Source organism: Cyanistes caeruleus, chromosome 5 (assembly GCF_971803275.1).
Source record: "Cyanistes caeruleus chromosome 5, bCyaCae1.hap1.1, whole genome shotgun sequence".
NCBI lineage: Eukaryota > Metazoa > Chordata > Aves > Passeriformes > Paridae > Cyanistes > Cyanistes caeruleus.
This window is the reverse complement of record NC_141705.1, coordinates 83,227,305-83,255,280: the sequence shown is the minus strand read 5'-3', so window position 1 is coordinate 83,255,280 and position 27,976 is coordinate 83,227,305. Positions and strand designations below refer to the sequence as shown.

Here is a 27,976-nt window from a genome sequence, read left to right as displayed (position 1 = left end):
TTGGTAAGGGGCCGGTTGTGGTGCCGTGGGTTGGGTCCCATGCTGCTGATCCAAAGGTGATTTTCCAGGTCCGGTGAAGTTGCTGAGGTTAGACTCGTGAATAGACGCTGGAGGTTTGGCCTGAGGAAAATCCTGCACTAGAAAACTCACGACACAATTTTGGTGATGTTGATTTGTGAGAAGTGTTTATAACATCGAGGGCAGCCCGAGTTCGAGGTGGGGAGGGCTAGAGTCCAGAAGGAACCCTGCGCCATTCATAATTCTAGGAGGCAGAAGCCCGCTCCCAGCCACTGGGCCCCTGGACTCAAATGGCAGCCCTTTTAAAATGTAAAAAAACCCTCCTCTCGCCCTCCCTCCCCGACTGTCAGTTTGTCAGAGGCGTTTGGCAGTCCAAGGGCAGCCTGAGTTCTGGATGGAGGCAGCTCGGGTCCGGGAGGAATCCTGCTCCGTTTGTAATTTTGGGATGCAGAAACCCGCTCGCGGCCGCCCGGCCGCTGGACGTGAATGGCACCCCTTTTCCGTGGGAAAGAAAACTCACCTCTGCAGGTTCCTGATGTCGGTTTGTCAGAGACGTTTGGCACTCCAAGGGCAGCCCGAGTTGTAGCTGGGGGTGGCTTGGGTCTGGGAGGAATCCTGCTCCATTCGTAATTTTCCTAACCCTCTAACCTTAACCCTGAACCCTAATCTTAACCCTAACTCTAACCTTAACCTTAAACCAACGTGGGTAGAAAGAAAATCATTCAAATTTTAAAATATATTCTCACTGTATGTATCAGAAGTTTTCCTTCTTGTAGAATTCTACAAAACCCAGAATGCACTGGCCTCATCAGAGATGTCATCCTATGGCATGCCCAGAAAAACTGGATTAATGGGACCGAATCCTGGCGGCTAGCACTGAAACCGGTAGGAACTGGTGTGGGACATCAGACGCTAAAGCCATACAAGAGCTACAGCTGGTACTAAATTGTTTACAGCTATTTTCTATACAAATAAAAAGTTGTTACCGCTGACAGGACTTAATGATTTTTATACCATTTTTGCTGAACATTTGTTTTTTGAACGGGGGATCGAAGACTTCCAATAATAAATTGCATTTAATTTCCAGAGGAGCGGCATGTTTGTGAGTAAAAATGTGGATTGTACCCCTGGAAGCCAACCAAGAATGTGGTTTAGATAGTGCAGAACCAACAGGCCATGAACTGCAATTTGTTTTTAGTATCTATATAAAAAATAATGAGCAATTTACATGTCTCTCTCTAGTCAGAACCTCAGAAGTCTGTATAAAGGTGCTGTACAATATATAAACATTTACACCCGGTACATCCATCCGTTACGTAGCGTTCCGAGGCCACGTGGCTAAGTCTGATACGGGAAGTACGGATACAAGGTCTACGGAAGGAGAAATCACATACAGGTAAGACATTATCAGGTCACATGAACATATAGAAAAATAGAGAGGAGTTGAAGGCAAGGAAATAATTTCAGTGGGGCTAATTCATCTGGAATTAAAGGACTGGATTTGTCACTGTACTCAGTGGTCAGGCCGAGTGCACACAGCTCAACGTAAACCAACCTCTGGGGAAGAACGTGGGGCAATATCTACACAGGCTACTTCAGAGTATTAAATAGTTCACAGTCATATTCCGCTCAAGGAGAATTCGTACGTGTTGCGCTGCACGGCAAACCCGGCGTCAGCGTCTCACCCGGTTTCGAGCAGGTGACCGTGGTTCAGAGCTGCTTTAAAGCCTTTTGAATTCCCAAAATCTTTGCTTAAAAGCTGTTTGAGCAGTCAGCTGTACTTGTGAAGAATTCCACTCAGAACTATCTCACTGTGCGTTGATAGCCTTTAAAAGCATTTAAGTTAATTTAAATTTTAGTTCAAGAAGTAGAATAACACACTCTGACAGAAAAACAGTTTACCTCAAGGCTGAGGTCACCCAGATGTGGCTACAATAGAGGCAGATCTTTGGGAAAAGTACATGCCTGTGGTTCAGACTTACCTTCGGTTCAGGCTGTACCTGGCAACTCACCCAGAGCTGCTCACTCTTGAGGCGCAAAAGTCTCCTTATTTTCTGTGCCTTCCGCGACACTCCTGCCGAGAGGTGCCACAGCTGAGCGTTCGCTGAGAAATAAGTTGTTGTCTTCCTACTGCACCGTGTCCGGCTCTGGATCGGGGTCCCCCCTTTCACCATGGTTTTCAGCACATTGCAGAGGCAGTCTGAGAACCAGATCTTATGTACCGATGTCACTTCTCCTCTGAGAACCCTGGTGAGACACCTTTCTCTACGTTATTTTGTTATTTTTTCCCTCCCGTAACAGCCAGATAAAAATCCTCCCGCTACGTTATGACGTTCACAATTCTGGAACTCTTGTCCTGTTATAATTCAGTTATTAAAGTATTGCTCTAAACACAAGGGAAGAGTTTTTTTAGATTCTTTTTTCTCCTGGCAGTTTTTATATGGCAACACGTGTCACTGTAGCCAAAACCTGATTAATATTGCTGGGTTTTGTTAATAAGTTATTAGTAAGGGACAGTTTGGGAGTAAATGGTATCTACTAGAGGCTTCATAGGTTTACTATTATACTCCACCATGATCATTTAGGGGTAGCTTCTTTTGTAATCATTAATGAATAATGACAATATGATAATCTTCAAAGCTCACCATTCCAGCACCAGCCTTTCCTCTGACTTATAATTAAGACATCAAAGTTAATTTCCCTCTCACAAAGCAGGGACTTTTCTTTCTTTGCTGATGCATCTGTTTTATAGATATCACTTCTCAAGTCCCACTGCTGGGCTCAACCTCACTGAAGGATGACGGGAGGGAGTACACAGTGCTTCATCTTTCACTGTCAGCCCTCAAAACCACTTTCACAAAAGAAGGAAAAAAGCACGTATCCTGTTTCTAGATGGCTCCTGTGGGTTTGGACACTATCTGTTATTAACATAAAAGTCAGGAAACAAAATCATGACATCTTTTAGGTCAGAAAAAACCTTTATGACCATCAAGTCCAACCATTAACCCGGGATTGCCAAGGCCACCGCTAATCCTTGTCCTCGAGTGCCACGTGCACCCATTTTTTCAATCCCTCCAAGGATGGTTACTCCACCAGTGCCCTGGGCAGCCTGTTCCAATGATGGACAGCCCTTTTGGTGAAGAAATTTTCCCTAGTATCTCATGTAAACCTCCCCTGGTGCAACTTGAGGCCATTTCCTCTCATCCTGCTGCTTTACTTGGTAGAAGAGAGAATCATTTAGGTTAGAAAAGACTTTTGAGATCCTTGAGTCCAATGTCAGGATCTTTCACTGGTCTCCAGGGTATGGTGTGATGCTTTTCATTTTCAGGTGAATGAAATAAGATCCCTGAGGCAAAGCTGTGCTCCCTGCATATCAGACATACCAAAATACTTCCGTACAGCAGCCTTTTGATATGTCTGACACCCAGACTCATGCTGGGCCTGCCTAAGTGTCATCCTTGAGAAAGCTTTCGTCCCTTTAAACATTCATGTGCCCTTTCTTCTTCTCATGTATTTTTACTACTAACAGATTTCCCAGCTGATAACACAGCGATGAGTACATTATTCAGCCTGGATTGCTGACTTGACTGCTGGCAGTCTCCATTACAGCAACATCTTCCAACACTTACGGGTGAGGATCCCAAGCTTCATCTGAGTGTCCTGGCAGAACGTGGCTGATGCTACAGGGCGTAATGGGGAGAGGCAGTGGGATGGGACTAGAGCCAGGGATCTCTGTCCAGACTCTACTCGGCACTGGAGTACACAAGCCCAGCTCCTCCAGTCCCCTGTGAGCCCCAGGAGATGCAGGGGAAGCAGGAGAAGCTTCTTGGGGCTGAAGTGACACTTGTGCTTCTTCTATTATATTACAGAGCTGCTATCACTGTGCCACATCCCTTTCCCTCTTATCCCATATGAACTGTGAACTGAGCAATTATCTCTGTATTGTACAGGAGGGCTGTGAATCTTAATTAATTTGTGGGTTTCAGTTCTTTGTGCTCTCAAAATGCAGTGTGTTTTATTCCTTCACTACTTCACAGTTAATAGCATTATTTATTTGAGTCAGAGTAGTCCCCACCAAGCCTGTGTGATAGTGGGTTCCCAATTCTGCATGATACACTGGGCAGGCACAAACTCCCTGCACTCCCTAACACTAACTAAAACAGGAAACAATTAGGTTAGGTATTAGGAAGTAGTTCTTCCCTGTGAGGGTGCTGAGGCCCTGGCACAGGCGGCCCAGAGAAGCTGTGGCTGCCCCATCTCTGGAAGTGTCCAAGTCCAGGTTGTACGTGGATAATCCCGTGGTTGAACCTGGGATAGTGGTAAGAGGTTCTTGCCCGTGGCAGGGGGTTTAGAATGACATGAGTTTTTAGGTCCCTTCCAAACCATTTGTGGAGTCTGTGATCACGCACCAGTGAGCTTGGGGAGTCCCTCCCCAGGTGGGTTTGTGTCCGTGCGTAGCTGTAGGTTGGGGAAGGGACACGGGAACATGGCCATACCTGCAAGCACTGTCATCCATGTGGAAGAGGAATCCATGTTCCATGAGTGGGGTGATTCAAGAGGAAGCTGAATTGCAAGCAGCCTTCATGTCCAGCTGCTTACAGAGACCAAGCAATACAAAAATTAAACAGGCCATTAAGCAGCACTCCAGTGGATTAACATTTGTCTGTCTCGCTTACGCTGCAGAATTTCAAAATTCCTTTGAAGTTTGCATATTAGAAAATCACTTTCCAAGCCACATAACTTTGAGGAACAGCTGACTAATCCTTTAGGATTTAATGAGGTTAACTAACATGCACAGTTTTATAGAAAGCTATCATTTGTATTTTGGTAGCAAATATGAACAACATTGACAATAAGTAATGATCTGTAAAGAGCCATAATGGGAGCATGTCATCATTTTAGTAACTTTGGTAGAAGCTTTAATTTTCTTCATAAAGCACAGGTTGGGCTTCTGATCTGATCTTCTTAGTTATAACAATTAATAGTTAACATAACTGTTTGCTTTTAAGTCTCACTGAAGTCAATAGGATTACACTTTTCTGTTAGCAACGTTAATTTATCGTTTTGTAGTTTCTTCTCTGACTCTTCAGGATCCCCTTCCATGGACTGGCAGAACATCAGCAGTGTTTTCCAGCAGCTGGGGTTGAGAGCAGGAGGTGCCCAGCACTGGTCTGGCACTGGAGCCACATCCCACTGTTTGTCCAGCGAAGTCCAAATCTGTTCCTGACAAGGTCTGGAACAGAGCCGTCCCCCAGCTGAGCTCCTGGAGTGACTATAGAATAGAATCATAGAATCATTAAATTTGGAAAAGACCTCCAAGAACATCAAGTCCAGCCTTCTCCATTCAGGAGGTTGGTTCTGGACTCCTGGTGCCTCGAGATTGAACTATGAACTTAACTTGGTATTTATATATATATTTATATATTTATATATATATTGGAATGCCAAAGTTGTGTGAAACAAGCTAAGCTGACACGTAAGTTCATTAGGATGCAATTACTGCAATCAGAATGTAGGCTACTCAATTATTTTAGCAAGAAGGTGTAATTAACTGCAGGTTCATGTTGAATGCTGCCTGGTGCCAGATTTTGAGGATTGGCTTGCATGGGTAAACACAGCAGTGGGGTTTTACCTAGAGCACAGCCACTAGCTGAGAGATGCAGACTGATGGAAAACAGCAGCGGCTGGATTGGTGGGAGACAAGCCAGAGCAAGACAAGAGGAGCAGAGCATCTTGTCCTTCACCTAGCAGCCCAGCTGATAGAGCTGGAGCCTCTAGGGATGTGAGCTGAGTGCATCAAAACTTACTGGCTATAATCGCTGCTGAGCCGTTGCTGCCTTGTTATTTAAAAGCATGAATATTAACGAGTTCTTACAGCTTCTTTGGAAAGATCTGCCTGTTATGGCTTATAGATCATAGTGGTACTGGGAGAAAATAAAACTATGTCAAACTGTTTGCCTGTTGCTTGTTTGCAACTCTCTCCTTCAGCTCATGGGAGCCTGGACACTATTCTGGAGAGGTAGTTTCCTCAGCATGTCTTCCACTTGTGAATTATTTAATGGGAAGCTTTGTCCTAGTAATGAGTGGAATATTCAGTGTGCAATTAATATCTCTGTTGCCCTCGGGCCTTCACAATCCTTGTCAAAATGTACATTACACCTGTAAAAATTCCATACAGAGCAGCAGGCAGAGAGGCGGCTGTTCATGGACTGTGCATGGAGAGAAGGAAGAGAAAAAAGACAGGAAATCTTACAAGATTTGCTGCATACATAAAGCAGGAGACCATCAAGGGCATGAGTGGCACAACAGGACCTGGGAGCTGTGGCACAGAATCCTGTATGGTGCTGAGCAACCTGGCCTGGGAAAGGAGTCCCTGCCCACGGCAGGGCTGAGATAATGAGCTTTAAGGGCCCTTCCAATCCAAACCATTTTAGGATTCTATGAAGTTAATTTTGTTATTTGCTGTCCTTCATTCCCAGGGCAGTGCCATAGGTGCGTGAGTCCCTGGTCCTGTTCCATTGTTTTAGAAGGAAGTTTCTGCAAAGAGCCTGATCTTCCCACAACTCATTTCCAACTGGAATTTAACAGATCCCCATCTGCCAAATAATAAATAAGAACCTTTACATGCAACACTCCGTTTGTTAAGCAGAGCTATAAACAAAGCCTAAATAGCAGCTAATTTAGGGAACGATGTTGGGAAGGCAATGTTGCCATAGCTGCAGCACACGAGTGGGATGAACACCCAGCCCCATGTAGTCAGGTCCCCTGTCATGGTTTAGGGCAAATTTGGGAGAAAACCTCCAATAGGCCCCCCCCCCACCCCGGGAAGCAAACATACGTGGCGGTTCCCAAAAACCAAACCTACTGCCAGGCTTAAAGGCACCACCGAGAGCTTGTCCCTGTAGCAGTGAAGGGCAGACTGTGAAGGATTGCAGAAAATGCCTTATTACAACAAAATGACATGGCTCTGGTTTTCATTATTTTCACTCTGTGGGGAAAGTCCAATGTGGTGAAGCTGGTGGCATATCAAGGGCAGGGCCAGCAGCAGCAGCTGTGTCTTTCTCAGGGAGAGCAGAGCCAGACATGCTCACAGACTTCCCAGGCCAGCCTTTGGGCATGCACCAAACTGGGACGGGAGCCCGTGCACTGACTTGCCGACAGCCAGAATGGGGCTGGCAGAGATAGGAAAACCCCAGTGCTTGTGGCGCCTCCGCACACTGGATCCGTGGGCCGCTCCAAGCTCTTTACACACCGCTAACTAATGTATTTCCCTGATGCATAATTCATACCTTTTTAGCAGAAGGTAAGAACTTCATAACTGTTAACGTGCAAGTGTTCATTAATGTGAGTATGCCAGACAGCCCTTGGATTTGGAAGGCGCTCTTGAGAAAGAGCCAAAGTCTGTCCTCTGTGAGCAGATTTTTTTTGAAAGCTCAGAGGCTGGTGGGCACCAGTCTCCAAATGATTCTCCAGTGGCTGCTGCTTCATCCTGGTTCCGCTGAAGAACTTGGAACATCATAGAAGCGGAAATAAACAGATAATTTCCTCTATACAAGGCATGGTGCTGGATGTGCTGTATATTCCACGTCTCTGTCCTGCACAGAGATGTCAACCGAGCACATAAGGGAGATAAGAGCATTTGTTCCCACAAGGAACGTGGAGAGGCTGAAAAACAAGTTTTCTGTTGTGTTCTATGCAGGGCTGTTTATAATGCCTGTGACTATTTTTAAGCCTGAGAAATGAAGGGCTGCCAGCTGCAGCTGAGGGAAGGTGCATTGTATTCTGGAGCACTGTCAGGTGAACAGAGCAGATACTTGTTACCCAGCAGCCAGCACAGGGACATCGGTGACACCACCCTCCCCATCCCTCTCCTTGGCAGAAGTCTGGCTGCAGGCACTGTCCTGGTAAGTGGAACTGCGTGCCTGCTACTGGGCTGACACCAACATTCACGGGGACAATGTCACTGTGAAAAACCTTCCAAAAGATATTGCTGGGTGGAAAAGGCAATCTCTAGGTGTAGAGGAGGAGCAATGTCTGCTGTTGCTGCTGCCTGTTCTGTAAGACCATGTTTGGCGGTATGGAGACGTGGGCAGGATGAAGGCGTGGGCAGGATGGAGGCACAGATGGAATGGAGGCACAAGCAGCCAGGAGTACCCTGCCCCTGTTGGAACAGAGGAAGGATAGCTGCCTGTGAGGCTGCCCCAGGAACCAGGGATGGAGAGCAAATCAGAGAACATCAGAGATACTCCAGCTCCTTTGGCAAGGTGAACAGCCAGCCCCTTACAATCTCTCACCCCACTGCTGACACACAGGAACTCCTGGATACTGACAGCAACTATTTTCAACAGCCTCTGACACAGTAGAGTGAGAAATAATTTCCCAGAGCCAGAATCTCTCTTTTGAGTGTTTTGGAGAGGTCTGAGGCCACCCAAACTCATGCTGTACAGTATCATGGACTCTGGAACTGGCTCCCCAGGGAAGTGGTCACAGCCTGAAGCCTGACAGAAGTCAAAGAAGCATTTGGAAAATGCTCTCAAGCAGATGGTGGGATTTTGGGAATTGTCCTGTGCAGGGCCAGGAGTTGAACTCAGTGATTCCTCCAGCAGCAGGATGTGTCCATCATCCAGTGTCTGCGCTATGGGGACTCAGGAATAGCAGAAAAAAGATGTCAGTGCTTTGAAGGACTCCAACCAGGGGCAGGAATCTTTCAATGAACCTCCTTGGCCAGACTCAACTTCCTAGAGGTAACAGAGGGGTTTTGCTCCAAAGTAGAAATTCCCAAACACTGCTGACGGCCCCACCCCAGTCGGACCAGTCACACCAGGGATCACAGCCCTGGCCAGAGGCACAGCTCTGACTCTGGGCAGGGCTGGGGGGGCAAAGAGCTGTGCTGGGAGCAGCCCCTTGGCAGGGACACTGCCCACAAGGATACCCCCAGTGCTGTGGGGCAGTTCCACTACAGAAATAGTTTTAGCAGTTTGGACTCACTGGTACAATGATAAAGTAAGGAAACTTCCAAATTAAACCCCACAGGGATATCCACTGAGGGGAATTTCACTTGCTGACATACCTAAGCCATGGCCAAGGTTGTACAGGACAAGTGTCTCAGCCACTGTTGCAAGCACCGGAGGGACTCTTACTACAGAATCATGGAATCATTAAGGCTGAATGGCAGAAAACATTTCCAAAAAGGGCTGGAAGCAAACGGCTGTGCTGAGGGGAAATTCAAAGGGCAGGGCAGAGCTTGGGATTGCAGCAAGACCATCCAAGTGGCGCTGGCTTTGGCAAAGCAGCACCTGTAATTTCATGCTCATCCAGCCCCCAGGCTGGCCGAGCTGTGCAGTTTGTGCAGCACAGAGCAGCCCTCAGCCCTGGCCAGCAGCCCTCGCTGACACCCAGGGTTGACCCACGCCCACCCGCACCACCGCTGCCCACTGCTCCTGGCTCACCTGCCATCCCTCTGCTGCCAGAAGCAAAGACCAAGGAAAATGTCTGTATTTACCACTGAGAGCTGCCTGAAACCTTCCTCAGACCTCCAGACCTGCTATATCCAAATGACAAGTGATTGTCAAAGTAGGAGCTCAACCCACTGCACAAGTTTAGACCTTTCCCATGGTTTTGGAGATATTTCTGCACAACCAGGCAGGCTGGGCTTAACACACACTCCAGTGGAAAAGGGCAACTTCCCAGACCTAGACCTGGAGCAAAGTGTCCGGGGTGGCTCGTTTTCATTGCTAAATCCCCCAGAAAACATCCACAAGCAAAACAGAGAAAGGGACTTGGAACAGAAGAATTTGAAAGCCTAAACAAAGGTCAAACCACAAGTGTTTGAGCAGTGTGGGAAAAGCTGCCTGCCCTTACCTCCTTTTCCAAAGGACATCATGCCATGTTCTTATTTTACCTCCTGCAGTAGTGACAGCCTTCCCAGCCTCACGGTAGCGCAAATGTCTTGTTGAAAGCTCCAAACAACCTGCCACAATGTCAGCAGATGCCTGTACTTGTGCAACGCCTGCCTGCCCCAGCGCCGATCACTATTTGCTAATACAATTCCTTACTTTTCACGTCGGTGCGCTTCTCCGGTGCAAACAGCAAGTCGGGAGGTGACCCTGGTTAAAGGTTCCTGATAACCTGTAGCAAGATAGTGACTTGGCTTATTTTCACTTACATATTTCCCTGGAGAAGCTGTAGCTGTCAGGAACCTGGATTCAAGCAGAAGTCCATAAAATCTCATGCAGTGTCTACCTGAGCTGAGGAGGAGGAGCTGGACATAAACTGAAACTGTTTGGACACCAAAAGCACTTGGCAAAATAGAAACAAAACACAACTGGTCCCCATGATACGCAGCCAGCCAAACCACTGCCTCTAGTGTCCAGTTTCCCGACTGGGGATATTAGCTTGAGGGGGCTCAGCCAAGCCCCTGCTCCCAGCCCACTCCACACAGATGCAAGCCAGGGATCACAGTCCCGTTCTCCCGGAGGGGTTGGAAGGCTGGGGCTGGGTTTAGGGAGGTTGGCGGCCACTGAGAGACTTGGCTGCCAGAGTGCTAGTGCTGGAAAAGGCCCCGCAGTCATGCTTTTGGAATGCTCCCCTGCTCCTAAGACATTACACAGTTATTTCCCCGCCCCGCAAATCCCCCTAATATAAATGTTTAAGAATGAGCTCAGCAGTAAAGAAAGGGAACTTTTTTTCCTTTTTCTGAAGAAAACACAGAGCGGCCACTCCATAAGCAAGGCTGTCCATGGGGACACTGCTGGAGCAGGGGCTGTGGGGACGGATGTGGGATGGGGCAGCAGCCCCCAGGCTCCCATCCCAGGTCAGACACTGCCTGGGAGACCAGGCAACTTGGGACCCACAGCCCAAGGCCACCGTCAAGGGATGACAACCCGCATCAACGAAAGTGCAGCTGACCCACCCTCACCACACCCAGGGACCCCCACCCCACCCTGTCGCACTGCACCCCACCCAGCAGCCCAGCTGGGCCACCCACCCTATGCCCCATTCCCCCACCCTTGCACTGACCCCACACCCCAGTAACCCCACCTTTGAGCCCATACCTGACCAGAGGCAGTAACCCCACACCCCATTAGGAACGCAGATCTCAGTCCCTCCAAACCCGACAAGGAAACCCTGACCCCAGTTCCCCCAAGCCCCAGCAGTAACCACGAAGCCCTGTTTCTCCGGACTCCACCAGTAACTTAGACCCCACCACAACCAGTAACCCAGACCTCAGTTCCCCCAGATCCCAGCTCGGGCCCCCCTCCCCACCAGTATCCCCCCGTCCCCGGCTGTCCCCGCTCCGCTCGGCTCCCCCGGACCCCGCACCTCTCTCGGCCTCTGCCCGGTCCCGCTCCCTTCTCCAGTTCCGTCCCGGCCCCGCCGCGCGGCTCCGGGCACCGCCCCGAGCGGGGCCGTACCGTGATGGGCTGTACCGAGCCGTGATGGGCTGTACCGAGCCGTGCGGGACTGTACCGGGGGCAGAGCGGGAACGCGGGCCCGTGCGGGGCCGGGCGGGGCCGAGCAGACCAGAGCCGACCCGCCTCTACCCGAGCCGTGCCTACTCGGGTCTCTACCCGAGCCGTGCCTACTCGGGTCTCTACCCGAGCCGGGGCTACTCGGCTGTCTACCCGAGCCGTGCCTACTCGGCTCTCTACCCGAGCCGTGCCTACTCGGCTGTCTACCCGAGCCGTGCCTACTCGGCTGTCTACCCGAGCCGTGCCTACTCGGCTCTCTACCCGAGCCGGGGCTACTCGGCTGTCTACCCGAGCCGGGGCTACTCGGCTCTCTACCCGAGCCGGGGCTACTCGGCTGTCTACCCGAGCCGGGGCTACTCGGCTCTCTACCCGAGCCGGGGCTACTCGGCTCTCTACCCGAGCCGGGCCTACTCGGCTGTCTACCCGAGCCGGGCCTACTCGGCTCTCTACCCGAGCCGGGCCTACTCGGCTCTCTACCCGAGCCGGGCCTACTCGGCTCTCTACCCGAGCCGGGCCTACTCGGCTCTCTACCCGAGCCGGGGCTACTCGGCTGTCTACCCGAGCCGGGGCTACTCGGCTCTCTACCCGAGCCTGGGCTACTCGGCTCTCTACCCGAGCCGGGCCTACTCGGCTGTCTACCCGAGCCGGGGCTACTCGGCTGTCTACCCGAGCCTGGGCTACTCGGCTGTCTACCCGAGCCGGGGCTACTCGGCTGTCTACCCGAGGCGACCCGAGCCGACCCTACCCGAGCCGACCCTACCCGAGCCGACCCGAAGTCAAAGAAGCATTTGGAAAATGCTCTCAAGCAGATGGTGGGATTTTGGGAATTGTCCTGTGCAGGGCCAGGAGTTAAACTCAGTGATTCTTGTGGATACCTTCCAGTTCTGTACTGCATGATTCCAGAATCAATGCAGTGCCTCGACCAAGCTGTGACTCTGTATAGTGCCTCCCCATGGCAATCCCAGCAACCACTAACACAGGTCTGCCTGGCTTCCCTGAGGAGCTACTCTCTCTCATGTCCTGGAGGTTTGATGTGTGTTCATCAAATTGAAAAAGGATTTAAAAATAAAGGAGTATCATAAACACCCTAAACAATCAGATCTATATAGCATGTTGTCAATATAGATAACATTATTTAAATAATAAGCTCAGAACTTTCACCTGTAAATTAAAACCTCTTATTGAAATATATGCTGATTACAAGGCAAATGTCTTTGTTTTAATTATCTTAATTGTGGGCTTTTAACGTCAAGAATCTGAATAATAATAATAATCTGAATAATTAATATAATTATCTGAATAAAATAATCTAAATAAAATAAAATAAAAAATCGTAATAATCTGAAATAAAAACACTCATAAATGGCAGCATGTAACAACAATAGCTGCAGCTGCTGGCACTTGGACTGGGCTGTCAGGGTGAGGAATTATGTGATTCCTGGGGAGGGCATGGTGGGTGGTGGGTGTGCAGGGAGACTATAGGGCTGAGAACAGTGTCTGAAGATACCTGTCACATGAAGTGATGGTGGCAGCTTGGACTAACTGCATTTATCATCCCCAGTTGTATAGCTCCCACCCCTGAGTACTGCATGTGGGGGAGAGTTGCTTGCGAGTGGGAAGAGAAGGAGACTGGGCTGGTGCATGTGTACTCAGTTAATTTTAATTAGTTAATTAATTTAGTTAGTTGATCAGTTTTCCATTGTTTTGTCCTACGTGGGTGAGGCACAGCTGTGACTGCTGCATCCCTGGAGAAATGCTGGCCATGGACCAGCTCTGAGAAAGGCCTATCAGCTGTGCCCCTTCCACGAATGAGTCTGACAGTGCTTGGGGCAGAAGATCCCACAGCCACAGGGTCCAAGCAGCTACCTCCTGCAGCATGTGCCTCCTCACAGGGCACTGAGCTCAGTCCGTGGGCACTGGGATATTAGGCAAAGCCATTTCCAAGCAAAGGAGATGTGCTGATCTCTGCTTCTCAGTAGACAGGCTGCAATTCCCACTCCACAATGGTATGTGGAGAAGGAGAATTAACTTGCATTTTCTCTGGTTCACCACTAGCAATTTCATTCCCCCTTTTGGGCTCCTGCTTCCACTCCCATTGCCTGTTCCTGAAAAACTAATTTTCAGACGCTCATTAGGATGGTGTGTCATTGGAGTGTCCTGCCTGATCCTCAGCACACTGTGTGCTCAGTTGTCCTACTGCCTTTAGAAGTGCCCCCAGAGAGGGTTTCTGCTATGCTCCCAGCCTTGCAAGACATTTTGGAGAAAACCAGTGAGCTGAAGGGCAGATTGGCAGGCAGATTCAGATTGTTTTTCTTTTCTAGCTGGACATAGAGAAATAGGAAATCTTTAGAGACCTTGAAAAGGAAAAGTACTTCCCTCTGAATTGCTAAACCGATGGCATGGCTAAGAATAGCCTCTGAAGGGAGAGGGAAGATGAATGACATGAGGCATTCAGCACCTTTTCTTACTGTGCACTAGTTGTGAAATTTAAAAAGTGAAGTATCAAGGCACGTGCAGGCGAAGGGGAATGGCCAGTCACGCTGTGGACGTTTGGAGGAGTGTGTTATTATGTAAAGCAAATTGCGGAAAGTTTAGCAAATACCGCTGCTTCCCTCGGGAGCTCTTCTCTTGCCAAAGCCATTAGTGCACTGGCAGGATAACAGATCCTCTCTGCTAATTCTCTAGGTCATAAGCAAATTGAGACAGAAAAGCTGATCTGCTATCAATCTACATTAGGCACAGGAGTCCAGCTCACCTGTCCAGCAGCCACTGGTTTACAGAAAGTTTAAGGCTGGAATATCAAATTATAATTAAACTGATCCCATTTTGCTCACTGCTCAGGCAGGCTGGGCATAGAGCTCTGGGACAGGGCTGTACAATTCTTGCTGTCCCCAGGTGAGAGCACGGCACAGGGAGGGCAATTCCTCAGACAGTGCCCCGGGACTTCCACCGTGCTGCTTCATCCTTTCAGGGAAATCCACAGCCATGGTGTTGCAGCTATGCTACATGTCCAGGGGCTCTGGGGTTGCGGCCCCACAGGGAGGGCTCGGATTCAGGCAGTTTGTGCTTACCTCAGAGTCTTGATGCCAGCTCACAGTTGTGCAGCTTGCAATTTGGAAAGGGACAGATCAGGGAAATGTTGCATATGGGATGTGGGAAACTCCTTCCCTAGAGAGGAAGGGGTGAGTGAGGGCAGGAGGAGGCAGAGTTTTTTCTAGAAACAACCCAAGTATCTCCCAGCATGGGCAGAAAGAGTTTTCGATAACCTCAATATAAACTGCTTAGTGCGATTAAAACAACCCGCTCTCATGGAAGGGAAAGCATTCCTCCCAGGGAGGATTAAGCCCAGGTCCGGAGCCCCTCCCTCCATGGACACACCAGTCTGTGGATGAGTACCCTGGGCATGGCAGGTGCTGGGACAGTGGTCTTCTCTGCCATGCCTGCAGAGAGGTTTAGCCTGGATATTAGGTAAAGGGTATTCCCACAGCAGGTGGTTGAGCACTTGAACAGGGTCCCCAGGGAATGGTCATGGCCCCAAGGCTGCTAGAGCTCAAGAAGCATCTGGACAATGCTCTCAGGCACAGGGTGGATTTTGGTGTTCTGTGCAGGGCCAGGAGTTGATCCATGCAGATCCCTTCCACCTCAGAATATGTGCTTCCATGATTTCAAACACAAGTGGTGCCTGCAAAACCTCCAGAGTCACATTTGCAGTGAACAAAGACACCCACCTGCACATCATTTCAAATCCTGCCTTTGATCTCAGGTTCCGGTAACAACCTTCTCCCCATCCAATTACTTGTCTTACAATTGACATAGAAATATTAAATTCCTAAGAACTAAAGCGCTTTCGAAGTATAACCTACTTTCAAAGTAGACAAGATTTATCGTGGAAGCATTTGCTTTCTAGTCCTTGACATTATCAAAGTCACTGATGCCTCATCAGCAGCTCCATAAATGAGGCCTCCAAACACAATGTCTAGTTGCCTTTTGCTGAGCACTGTTTGCTGGCTGAGCTCTGATGATGGCAGTCTGGCACAAGTCCAGATTTTTGTTGGTGTTACATTTGGTCAGGGGGTGATTTCAGCAGAGGAACCCCAGCAAAGGCATTTGCCATTGCAGGGAAAGGAAGTCAAAAAGCCATCGTGGAAGTGCTCCATCCCTAGAAGTGTTCAAGGCCAGGACGAAGCAACCTGGTCTAGTGAAGGTGTCCCTCCTCATGGCAAGGGTGGAATGAGATGAGCTTTAAAGTCACTTCCAACTCAAACCATTGTGTGATTCCATGATCCTTCAGAAGCAGCAACAGCAGGACACAACTGAGCAAAGAACAATTTGGTAAATGCTACTGTAGCAGGAGTCTTGACCTACAGATATCACTACAAAGTGACTATCCCAGAGGAGGACTTCCCTGTAAGGGTCACACCACTGCCTCACAGCCACATCCAGCCCCTTCTGCCTCCCTGGTGGCACTAGAGCTGGTCCTGGCTGCGCCCCTCTGACTGTGTGGCAGGTGGTGGCCCTGTCACCATCCCCTATGACTCTATAACCATGTGACCATGGTGGGCTGTGGGCATCCTTCTGCTGCCACACACTTCCAGGCGCAATCAAGTCTGTCCTGCAACCCTCTGACCATTGCTGAGTAGCAGAGGCAGCCGCTGGCAATGTGGGCTCACTGCTGCTAGCCACAGCATCCAGAAAACAGCTCAAATTAAAACTGGGAAACCTTTGCAATGGAGCAAGCACCATGCTTCTGGTGGCGGCGGCAGCAGCAGCAGCAGCAGCAGCAGCAATGGTGCCCCTGGTCGACACCTCTGCCTGGTCCCAGCTCTCATCATAAATTGCTGCACTAACCTACATGGAGAGGCATTAACTTTCTCTCCTAAAACAAGGTGCAATTAGTTGGGCTTAAAAGAACACCAAGCAGTGCTAATTACTCTCTAAAAGATGAATAGAATTAAGCCAGAGAAGCAGAAAATTACCTTTGTGGGAGATCTGTTGCAGAGTTTAACTGAACAAGGATGGTAGCTGGATTGACAATGAAGAATTTGTCTTTTAACACCACTTCACAAGCACCTTGACTATCACCTTTTTTTTGCTCCTGGAAATCACCTAGAGTTTGAATTAATAATTTAATAATAAATAATAACGAGCTAATAAATAATTAATCAATATTTACTTAATAATTAATAAATAATATTTAATTAATATTTAATTAATAATCAATAAATAAAAATTAATAAGTATTAGCTAACGAATAAATAATAAATATTTAATTAAATAATTAATGATAAGTAATATTTAATAGTATTAAATTATAATTAGTAAATAATAACAATCTAATAAATAAAAAATATTTAATTAGATAATGATTAACAAATAGTATTTAATAATAGTAGATAATATTTAATCATTATTTATTAATACTTTGTTAAACTAATACATATAAGGATAACAAAATATCTTGTTAAAAGTAATTATAATTAATAATAATTTTATTATTTTAATAAAACGAGCAAAATAAAGCAATGTAATAAAGAAAATCGTTATTATTTTAAACAAAATCAAACTAAAATAATAAAAACGAAAAAACCCAGCTTTATTCTCGATATTTTAAACATTATCTTCAATCCAGAAACTACAAAACAGCTCCTCTCTGTCCCGCAGAAACAACAGCTCGTCTCCCTGTGCCACTCCAGATCCCGCACCCGCCTCCGGCCGCCCGAAAAGCCCAGGACGTGGCAGAAAGAATTGGCCACGACCAGCCCCGCCGCCCCAGGACACCGCCGGCCCCCAGATTCTGGCCCCAGCAGACACGGGCATGGCGCCCGACCTCACCGGCGCTCCCCAGTTCAGTGAGCACAGTGCTCCTGTCCTGCGCACCGGTGCTCCCTGGACCGCTCACGCCGCCGCCCGCCGCCGCCGCCTCTCCACCGCTCGCCGCCGAACTAAGGCCCGCACCCCTCCAGCTCACGCTATTTATAGCCCACGGCCGGCCAGCCCAGCCAATCACAGCCCGAGGCAGCGCCGGGCCCGCCAATCCCAGCCCGCCCGTTCCCGCCGCGCTCGCCTCCGCGACCCCCCGCTGTCCCCTCAGGCCCCGCTCCCGTGATCCCGCCCGCTCCCCGCCTTCTCCCCGTTTCTTTGGGCGAAGTTACGGCCGGGACCTGAACGGGGAGCCCCCGCCCACGCTTCCTGGGACCCAGCAGCACCTCTCGGGGCTGCAGCAGCTCGGCTGCACCGGCTCCCAAAGCGACAGCGGCCGGAGCGGCACCCCAGCAAAACGGGGGAGCGGGAACGGGCCACGACTGAGCAGGCTCAGTTTGGCGGGACCGCGCCTGGATTCAAAGGGCGACTGTGATTGGCCACCTAGAACCCTGACCTAGAACCCTAACCTAGAACCCTGACCTAGAACCATAACCTAGAACCAATCCACCGGGATTAGCGGAAGCTTTGAGGCTGCGGCCCATGGGAGCGCGAGGTGCTCAGTTAGGCTGAGCCAGGGGTGCTCGCAGGGTCCGCGCTCGCCCTGGGCCCCGCTCGCCAGACTCCCGTCCCCTTCTCCGGCCCTCTCTATTGCCCTGGTCCCGCCTAAAAGGCCCCCGCAGAGCCTCTATCGGAGCGCCCCAGCGGCACTCGGGGCAGGGGTCGGGGAGGGGCGTAGCCGCCAGCTGGCTCGGATGTGGTGCCAGCTCACAAAGCTGCGATGGCAGCGCGGAGCAGGGAGCGGCCGTGGGGAGGGCGTGCACAGCTCGCTGCGGGCTCTGAGCGCCTCTTCCCTCGCAGCAGTTCCTCTTCTGTGGGGACTTGGACTGCCCAGTTAGGTGCTGGCCGAGGTAAACACCTTAGCAAAATACCTAAGTGCCCGCCCCTCTCCTCCTGTGGGTCCGCTGCTCACCGTCCTTCTCCCCGCAGTCCGTCCGTGAAGCTGAAACTGATCTGCCGCCCGCCACTGCTGCTATTCTTAGCCGCCGGCCTGCACGGCCGCCGCTCCTTTTAGCGCAGTGTCCCTGCTCCCAGCCGTGTCACTTTACACACTTAACGCTATTTCACCCCTCCGTGCTATTTACCCGCTCCGCTCACTCCCTCCCCAGGCTTGGCAGCTGCGAAACTGCTGTACCTCCCGCTGCCGCCTCCCCCCCGTCACCCAGCGGAGCGAGGCAGGGCCCCGGTCGGGGCACAGCGGCAGTACCGCTCTGTGCCCACAAGAGCTCAACATAACATAACTGACTCAAAGGCAGCTCACACAAGAAGGGAAAGAGGAAAGAAAAAAAACATCTGCGGAGCTCAAAAGCAGAAACTCTCTATCTGTGTGCACTAACATCCATGATTTTTTACATTTCCATTTTTTCTTTACATTTGACTTCATCCCCAGCAGTTGTCTAAGAAATAATATTATTAAATCTTTGTTTCTCTTGGTACACCGTGAGAACTTGGTGTTGCTCTGTATGAGTGGCTTTGGCCACGCTTCTGGACATGTAAAGTCGGTACTTGGAGTCTTCTGGACACATAATGGGAAAAGTGTGTCGGAGTGGATAAATTGCTGTTCTGTACATCTGTAGTGGTGCTGAGTTTTCCTTTAGTTAAGGAGACCTTAACCACGTTCACGGTGGGGAAAGCTGATGGACTCCTGACTGCAGGGCTGGGGTGATGGTGCTGCCTTCTGCATGCCTTTGCTTTGTGGACACAAACCAGTGGAAAAGCAAGTCCCTGAAGCAACCAGGATCCTCCTGAGAGGGCCACTCCGTTCCAGCAGCAGTGCTGAACACACTCCCCCTCCTCTCCCAGCCCTGGCCAGCGCTACAGCATGCAGGGGGAGCTGCCTGGGGAAAATGGAATCTTGGCCCTGCTCCACCAGGTACCAACCTCTTCCTCTGCTAGACAATGTGCCTTCACACAAAAGACGAGTCCCCAAAGGATGGGCCTTGCAGGCTCTTGCCTTGGAGTGGGAGCAGCTCCACCCTGCTTTTATTCTGCTGACTGGGTGAGTGAGCTGCCTCTCCCTGATGAATTAATCTTGATCTGTGGTGTCATAAAATACGCTCTTCTGATTTTATTATATTCATCTAAGGTTGTATTTCTTCTTAGCTTTAGATTTCTCGTTAACGTGAGATGAAAGCGGAAATATCTGCTCTGTGTTTTCAAGATGCAGACGGTCCCTGTACAGCTCAGTTTGGGTGTGTGGTTTGCCTCATCTTCTCACAAAAACATGTTGAAAGGGCAGGAATAGTGAATGAGTTATAATAAGCAAACTACTCCCTGCTGTGAGAGTAAATTAAAAACTTGCAGTATCTTTGTCTAAATTGCAAACTAACCAGCGAATCTTGTACTTGGGAGACTTGAATTAAGGGCTTTATTCCTCCTGTTATTTAAAATCTGATGATGATTCTGATTTCTCTGCTTTTTCATGTCTGTGAGGGACCAATAAGGCTACCGAGTCACAGACTGAGAAGTAGCTGTAATGATTCAAATGACCTAAGCCTAAGGAGAGAGTACTGAAGTGTTCAAAAGAGAACCCAAACCTTTCCAGCTGATGAGCTCTGAGGAAATATTAGCTGATCGTTGCATTGTGGCTCATTTATTTAAATCAGATCCTGGTGTCTTCTGTAGTGTGGCCAGCACTTGTCAGCAGCCATTTAGTGTGATATATTGGTGTCAAACTTCTTGTCAGGATGTTGGTTGATAGCAGCAGTAAAAACTGTTGAACGTAGCAAAGAGATTTAAAAATGCTCAAGTGTTTTTTAAAATGCTTGTCAGGTACCTTTCTGTGGCTGTGTCACACCTAATGGGCTGTAAAGATGTCACTATAAATCAGTGCTGAAAATGGGACTGGGTACTAAATGCAGGGGTATAAGGAAGGGCAGAGAGAAGAGATCCTTGGAAGGCATTTTGGAAAACTGCTGTGAGGCCAGGAGGCCTTCGGTTCATCCCCAGTGATGCCACGGTTGGCTTAGTCCTGCCCAGCAGCGACAATCCAAGTGTTACATGGACAGTTTTTCTCCCAGCTTCTCTGCCCCAGGAGGCCCACTCCCAACAGGAGGAGATGAAAAGAAGCCTGGACTTCTTTTTGAGAAGGAAATTTTAGGAGGCTCTGTGCCAGCTAAATCCCTGGCCCAGCTGAGGGTTCACGGGGCAGCCTGCCTTGGATCAGAACCAGCCAAAACCGAGTCCTCATGCCTAAATATGTCCTGCTTCCCGTAGTTTTTCCCTGCCTTGCTCTTTCTGCTGCACATTTCCTCCCTGTTGTTCGTTTTCCAGGGACAAGAATTAGTTCCTTCAGCCAGGCAGACTTGGCCTCTGGCAGCATCCAGTACGTCCACACCAGTGAGGAGGAAAAGCACACGGATGCCTTCACCTTTTCTGTGTCTGATGGGACAAACGAGGTCAATCCCAGCCTGACTTTTGCCTGAGTGGGCAGATGTGGCTGTTCCTCCTTCTCCTGCTGTGGGATTTCCCACATCGCTCAGGTCAGGGAGGGAGGAAGGCCTGTGCAGGGAACAGGGAGCCACCTGCCCTGTGGGCTCACCAAGAGCTGGGTGCCTGGTTTTCAGCTGCTTGCCAACTGTTGCTGGAGCTCAGCTTTGATCCAGTGCACTGACAGCGTAGTGACGACAGCCAGCCCCTGGAGAAATGCCTTTTTCCTGCTTTCTGAAAGAGAAGAAGTCTAGCTGCACATAGAGGGAGAGGGGCAAAACTGAGTGAGAGAGGGAGGGAAAGTGGATGTCCGTAAATATCACAGAAAGAGGGAGAATTAATGAGTGGGGAGGGATAAAGAAGTGATCTGGGCTTAGCAGCTCAGACAAGGCTGAAATGAAGAGACCCAAACTGGGGATCGCTGTGCTCTTGCGGTGAAGTCACACTCTTGGAAGGCTGAATTCGGCAAGGGAAGCTTTTCTTCCTGTCCCAGGTGAGCCAGACATTTGACATCACCATAAACCCCGTGGATGACTCCTTGCCAATCGTGCAAATCTTTGGGATGACAGTTCAGGAAGGGGTGAGAAAAACCATCATGGAGTTTGAGCTCAAAGCGACAGATGCTGACACAGAGGTAAGGCAGGACCACCCCCAGCCTCCTTGCTCCCCTCTTGTGCTGCACATCTGGGCTTCTGTTTAAAGACTTAATGCTGAATTTATGCTCAGCATGGATGGAAATGGCACTTCCTCTTCTTCCTGGGTCTGGCCAGAGGCTGAGCTGTCGAACACTGGCTCTATCTCACTGCTGTTTCCCCTGCAGCGAGAGATCTGGCTGCCTGACCCAAAATCCTGCCCCAAAGGTTTTTGCCCTGACAGAAGTGGCAAGGGACACACTGCCCGGAATGGCTGCAGGACTGGGGGCTGCTCTTGTGTTCGTGGAGCAGGCACAGGGGTGGGTGGGAGCTGTCTCAGACCAGCTGAAGCAGGAATTCGGTGGGATGTGCCTTGTTTTATAGGGAGACACCTACAAAACAAAACCCCTTGGGAGAGGGACAAGGACAGGGCGGGGCTCAGGGAGAACCAGGAATATTCTGTGCTAACCCTTGTGTTGGGAACACCAACGCAGTGGAGCTACCTGGCCAGAATCCCTGTCCGGGCCTCCTGAGCTGGAAGGGCAGTGTCCTGAGGTCGTGTCCCCAGCTTTGCCCCTCCATGTCCGGGCACAGGTGGAGTCCCTGATGTTCGGGGCGGTGCAGCCGCCCCGGCACGGGCTGATGGAGCGCAGCGGCCGCGGGCAGCGTCCTCTGCAGGCCACCACCTTCACCAGGGATGACATCACATCTACCAGAAGCGCGGCAGCTGCAGGCACCGCGGCGGCAGCGCGCTCAGGGACCGCTTCACCCTCACCGTCTCCGACGGCACCAGCCCCCTCTTCGTGGTGCAGGAGGGAGGGAAGAAGGTCAGGGAGGAGAAGGGATGGGAGGGGGCCTTGGGAGCTCACAGGGATCTGCCTCCTCTCGGGGCAGGGGGGACTGAGATGCTGACTGAATGTTCTCGGTCACGTCTTTGCTTCTTCCCCTCCCTGCAAACTCTGCCCTTGCTGCCAGCAGAGCCGAAAGGAGCCGAGCTGGTGACGTGGTGGCTGAGGCTCTGACTCGCACAGTAACCCCCGTGTCTCTGAACTGTTGTCAGGTGTGGCCCACATCATGTTTAAGGTGGAGATCGTGTCCAACGAAGACCGGGAGTGGCACGAGTCCTTTTCTCTGGTGCTGGGCCCAGATGATCCTGTGGAAGCAGGACCTAGGGACCTGCTGATTCAAGGCTGAAGTGAACCTTTAAGAAATGAGGAACAGGTTGAGTATGGAATTATCAGAGCACAGCACAACTCGCAGCCTGTTGGGGAGGGTGAAACAGAGAAACCTTATGAATGTTATTGTTTGGCAGAACATTCTGAAAAAAGAAGGCTAGAATCGAAGTAGAAATGAAAGCCTGCTTTGAGTCATAAGATACAGAGTACTGGTTACTATATGACCAGAGAACAATAGCCTAGCCAGCTAAAGGAAAATCCCTGCTGATAAAACAATGCCCTTCTGCTGACAGAAAGCCCAAAGGCCAAGAAGCAAGGAAAGAACTTGTAAAGCCTGTAGAGCCTCAAATGCAACACTGTATGTAAAGTCTTTAGTGGGTGTATCTCATAGTGATTGGATACTGGGAATTAGAATATTCACTGTAGAAAAAGATACATTGGATTGTGACAAGAACTTTGCTCTCTTAGCTTTTCACTCTTGAACCTCTCTCTCTTAACCTCTCTCATACCTCTTGGCTCTTCTCTCTTACCCCTTTACTCCTCTCTCAGCTCCCCTCTCCCCCTCTCTTACCTCTTCCACTCTTTCCCTCTCTTACTCTTACCCTCTTGGTTTTTCCCCTCTTACCCCTCTCTTGTCTCCCCCCTCTCCTAAGCCTCCCTGGTTTCCCCCGCTCTCCCTCTGTTGCTCTTACTCCCTCCCTCCCCTTTTCCAACCTCTCCTCCCCTGCTCTCCCCCCTCCCCTGGACCACGTGGATGCCGAGGCTGGTGGTGGACACAGGTCTCCCCTCTCTTTACCCTTATAATAAACTGCTTATACCTGAACAGCTTGACCCTGGAGAAGTCGCTCACCGCAAGCAAGCATTTTACACAGCAATATCTAATCAATGATTTCTAAACATTTATCCAAGCTTAAACAGCTTCTTCCTAATTATCGCCACCTTTATAACCAGCGCTCGCTTGCCCCTGCAATACACAGGCACAGGGAGGGAGCTGCAGTTATTTACACAACAGAACAAGTAACATACCAAATTAAACACCCAGCACTATACCTCACTTTTGGAAACAAAACCTGGGCAGACACTTTAGTGTGCAAAACCCCTGTAAGAATAAAACCTGCTTTAAATATCTTAGGCATCAAGCCACAGACACGCCTATGAAATTCAGTGCAGCAGTGACAAAAAAAAGGAATTATTTCCTTAACCTGTGAATAATCACCTCTAAGATTCTGTGATGCAGTTGCCACTGCACACAGCCACAAGCGGCCTTTTTATTAACACGCAAAAGAACAAAGGCAATCCCACTTTCTCCCTTTTTGTCTGCAAAGAAACAGAGACGGGAGAGATGGTTCTCAGAGGAGCATGGTAAAAAGACACATGGTGTAGAATATGGAACAGCTGGTGGTTCAGCATCTCTTCCACTGCAAGATCCAGGGGATAGCTGATGATACCTTGGAGGCAGGAGTCACAAAAGCTGCCGGAGAAGGAAGACAAAGGAGCTCAACGCTATCTGCTCTTACGTTTTAGCACTGTGACCTTTACCTTAACTTACAGTTAAGTGTTTCTGACAGTGTAAATCCCTTTTGTTTTGATTTTAACAGAGTGCAAGAATTCAGTGATGAAGTAACAGTGGCATACAGCCTTTCATTTCCCCTGGTCCTCTCACCCAGCAATGAGGTCTCACAACAACAATACAACAATGAATAGTTATAGAAGGTAACTCACTGTGCTGAAGAGTTCTTCAGAAGGATGGGAGCCACAACTGAGGCAGATCCTTGGACAGACAAGCCAGAGGTGTTTAGGCCTTGCGTTTCCTCGTTACCCCAGAACCAGCCTCTAAAGGGGAACACAAAGTTCACAGGCTTGTATTTGGAATTAACGCCATATAAAGAACAAAACATCCTAAAAAAGCTACATATCATACAAATAAACCAGCTACCTTCTTTATGCCGCTTTTCTGTGGAGCCACAACTTCACAGAAGTAGATCTTGTTCTATCAATACAATGTTTTATTATTGATGGGCTTGTTGAAATCAGAGTGAACTCCAAGCACCCAGATATTCACAGAAGGCAAACATCTCTCTGAATACAACTGAAAAGGCCAGAAGGGCTGCTCCATGTTACCTCCGATAGCCACGTTTGTCTCTAGAGTACATCAGATGATCAATGCACAGCCTTGAATCTATTTTTTTTCCCCCTGTGTTCCTCCTTTCCATCCTTCTGCGTAGCCTTGTAGCAGATAAATCTGTTCAATAAAGGGCCCAGCTGACTGTGAGCAGAAGGCAAAGCAGAGGATTTGTCAGCATGAAAACCCACACTGCAAAGATGAACGAGCATCAGGGGCAGTTAAAAATCTGCTAGAAATTAGTGCTAATGTCACACTACCCTCTCTTCCCTGTTTTCCATATCCAAAAGGAAAGGAAGTTGTGTGTGAGCCAGAAAAGCTAAAAGGGTAGGGCAATGTGCTCACCTGCCATCCCACACAGCTGGGTGTGACTTAATGCACCAAACACAAGGGAATCGTTGCCAGCTGGGCAATAGACACCACGAAGCACACAGGTTTTAAGAGCTGTCAGCAGCTGCAAGGGGAGGATTGCCTCCGAGAAACATACCAAAACAATGAAAATTTAAAAAAACCAAATTAACATCTATTTCCACCACACATGTTTAAATTTATATACTATATTCATTTATATATGACACGCAATATATAAAGTATCAAAATATATTATGTTAATGTGTATACGTATGTTATTATATATTAAATATATTATATACATTTTAATGATATATATTTATTATATATATAATACATATATTAAATAAATATAAATAATATATATTAAATATAAATCTGTATATATTGGCATAACTTATATATCTTTACTTTTCTGTTTGCACATATGTCGATATCTTTATATATTTAATATACATTTCTATGTTTTTATTTTTGTAGTATTTATTTAAAAGCCCCGAAGCTAACCTAATAAAAACCAAACAGTCCCTTTATATTAATCGGTATTTAAAAATATTTTAATATATAATTTTTATCATATTTATATACCTTGTTGATATACATAACACACAACATATCCTAAAAGATATCATATTACCATCTATACGTACAGAAAACATATTATAGATTATAAATCAATATGTATGTATATATTTCTGTTACTTATTTTTACGCCTACATATATATATACGTCTATATATATATATATTTCTCTATACCTTTATATATTCATTCTTTCAATATTTTATTTATTTGTATTTTTCTTATTTATTTAAAAGCCCTGCCTCTAACTAAATAAAAACCAAGCAGCCCCTTTATCTTCAATATTTTTTAATATCTATTTTGATCATCTTTATACTTACAGGTATATACTCGGTTGATAACCTGCCCCCGCCCCACCCACCGCTCTCACTGTTCCGGCACACAGACCAGCCGCCTCCTCGGGCTGCTTTGGTCCCAGGGCCGGGGAGCGACCGTTCGGTCCCTATGCCATTGGAGTTTCCGCCATTTCCCCGGGCCGTGGGGGAGAGAACGGAGCGAGAGGAGTGGCAGCAACGTACGGGTTGTCGCGAGTGCCATAAGCCCCAGAACATGGCCGCGGCAAGGACCCCGGCAGAGAGAGGCGTCTTCACCGCTGCCTCTTGGCGCCCGACCGGCTCGCGCCTGGCCCAGGCACTGCCAAGCACACAGCCCGTGTCCGCACGGCCGGAAAAGCCACGGAAAATTGTGCCGGAGCAGCGTCGGCGCCGGGGTGTTTGTCAGGCAGTCGAAAGCATGCACCCACTGCCCGGGGTCCTTCCATTTTCCCGCCTTTTTGGCCGCCATCTTTGGAAGGTCAAGACAGCCATGACCGGGCAGCCATCTTGTGTGTGTCATGACATCACTTCCGCCCTTCCTCGCCACCATCTTTGTTGTGGCTGAAGCCACTTCTGGCTGAGCGGCCATCTTTGTTATGGCACAATTAAGGGCCCCGCTGCTCTCAGCACGTCTGTCTAACTTACTTGCCTGAACGAAAAACCTGCCGACGCAGACCGACTCCGAACACTCCGCCCAATTTTCCGCCGCCTTTCCCGGGGCGAGAATGATGGCAGCGGGGCTCAGCGGCTCCGTAGCTGGGTGGCGGCCCCGCCTGCGGCGGCAGGCATTGGAGTCAACGCCTCTGCTGGGGTCCTCCCGGCCGGCTCCTGCGGGGGGGGGTCCCGACGCGGCTCCGCTTGGTTCGGCTCTTTCCAGCCCGCTTCGGCTCGGCTCGGGCCCGCACGCTTCGGCTGGGCTCGGCCCCGCCCAGCCCCACCTGGCTAGGAGAACAGCTGCAGTACCGCTCTGTGCCCACAAGGCGGCAGCACTGCCGCACAGCTCAGCCCGGGGTGGGCGGGGGGGCGCCCCTGCACGTGCAGAGAAGCGAGGCAAGAAACCACGTGTGCAACCCCCTTCCAAAAACTCCTCTCCAAGGAACTCCCCAAAAAACCCCCCCATCGAAACTTAGCAAGCCCTGCCGCTAACCAAATAAAAAACAAAATACCCCTTCATTTAATTGTATTTAATATTTATTTCTATCATATTGATCTATATTTATACACATAGATATAATGCATAATCAATATAAAAATATATTAACGTCTATCCATATATGTTTCATAATGAATATTAATCTACTTGTCTAGTTTTAGATTACTTGTATTTATTTGTTTTTATTTCAATTTATATATATATAGCTCCCTATATTTATAACTTTATTATAGATGTGTATATTTTCATTTCTATATTAATCATTTAAAAGCCCTGCATCTCAGCCTCTAACCAAATAAAAAACAATTAAACCCTTGTTTTAAATGTTTTTAATGCCTATTTCTATAATATTGATCTTCTATATTTATACACACAGATATAATGCATAACAGATATTAAAGTACATTACCATCTATCTGTATAGCTTTCATACTGATTATTAATTTACTTGTCCAGATTTGGATTACTGGTATTTATTTCTTTTTTATGGCTCTATCTATCTATCTATCTATCTATCTATCTATCGATCTATCTATCTATCTATCTATCTATCTCCCTATATTCATTTCTTTATTATAGATGTGTATATTTTCATTTCTATATTATTCATTTAAATGCCGTGCCTGTAACCAAATAAAAACCAGTAATTCCCTTGATTGAAAGATTTATAATATCTATTTCTATAATATTGATTTTCTTTATTTATACACACAGAGATATAATGCACAACAGATATTAAAATACATTACC

General features: G+C 48.5%; 3 long non-coding RNA genes across 17 annotated transcripts; 2 read left to right on the top strand and 1 right to left on the bottom strand.

Annotated features, from left to right (window-relative positions):
• Positions 1-181: 181 nt before the first annotated feature.
• LOC147653346 (uncharacterized) lies at positions 182-5,973 on the top strand. Of its 5 annotated transcripts, XR_015287398.1 has the most exons (4): positions 182-903; positions 1,106-1,414; positions 3,548-3,649; positions 5,089-5,973. It is a non-coding gene; the product is annotated as an uncharacterized LOC147653346 (long non-coding RNA). The 5 variants fall into 5 exon arrangements; XR_015287399.1 differs by lacking the exon at positions 3,548-3,649; XR_015287400.1 differs by lacking the exon at positions 5,089-5,973 and having other exon boundaries at positions 1,339-1,414; positions 3,548-4,695.
• Positions 4,760-26,334, bottom strand: LOC147653344 (uncharacterized). Of its 11 annotated transcripts, XR_015287407.1 has the most exons (7): positions 26,080-26,334; positions 25,172-25,298; positions 24,427-24,537; positions 16,466-16,595; positions 14,561-15,802; positions 9,468-10,146; positions 4,760-5,290 (listed from the first exon to the last, which is right to left on the bottom strand). It is a non-coding gene; the product is annotated as an uncharacterized LOC147653344 (long non-coding RNA). The 11 variants fall into 11 exon arrangements; XR_015287405.1 differs by lacking the exon at positions 26,080-26,334 and having other exon boundaries at positions 25,172-25,398; XR_015287406.1 differs by lacking the exons at positions 25,172-25,298; positions 26,080-26,334 and having other exon boundaries at positions 9,468-9,988; positions 10,074-10,146; positions 24,427-25,165.
• LOC147653345 (uncharacterized) lies at positions 22,272-24,428 on the top strand. Its single transcript, XR_015287412.1, has 3 exons — positions 22,272-22,356; positions 22,590-22,750; positions 24,303-24,428. It is a non-coding gene; the product is annotated as an uncharacterized LOC147653345 (long non-coding RNA).
• Positions 26,335-27,976: the final 1,642 nt, after the last annotated feature.